At 43.8% G+C, this 429-nt stretch overlaps 1 long non-coding RNA gene across 2 annotated transcripts in view; it reads left to right on the top strand.

The window, feature by feature from the left end:
* Positions 1–429, top strand: part of LOC102247498 — a 21076-nt gene that overhangs the window by 1689 nt on the left and 18958 nt on the right. The window lies entirely within an intron of this gene.

Consider the following 429-nt stretch of genomic DNA (forward strand, 5'->3'; position numbering starts at 1 on the left):
TGAGATAAAAAGGTAAACACAGCTAGTTCATGGAGACAGAACTATGTAAATAATTACAACCCAGGGTGACCATAGCTTTGCACAAATTTCTACTAAGGTCTGTGGAGGCACAGGGAAGAGTTACTGGTTTTGCCTGCGTGCGTGGATCAGTGGAGGTTGGTAAGATTGTCAGAGAGTAGAGAACATTTAAGGGAGAGTTTAAAGGAGGCATAAAGTTTGCCACAGTAAGAAAGGGCAGTACAGATGATGGGGAATGTGGGTCCTACACAGGAGATGGGAAAGTGATTGAAATTGTGGTCAGTAGAAGTTGCAACATCTCAGTAGAGGATCATCCAAGCCAGGGTCCAGAAAGGAATGAGTTGCCTTGCCAAAGAGTTTGGTAGACTGCTGGAGGTTTCTGAGCAGAGGAAATGTCATGGTCAAATTTAT

The sequence above is a fragment of the Myotis brandtii genome, unplaced genomic scaffold, assembly GCF_000412655.1.
Source record: "Myotis brandtii unplaced genomic scaffold, ASM41265v1 scaffold1327, whole genome shotgun sequence".
NCBI classification, from domain to species: Eukaryota; Metazoa; Chordata; class Mammalia; order Chiroptera; family Vespertilionidae; genus Myotis; species Myotis brandtii.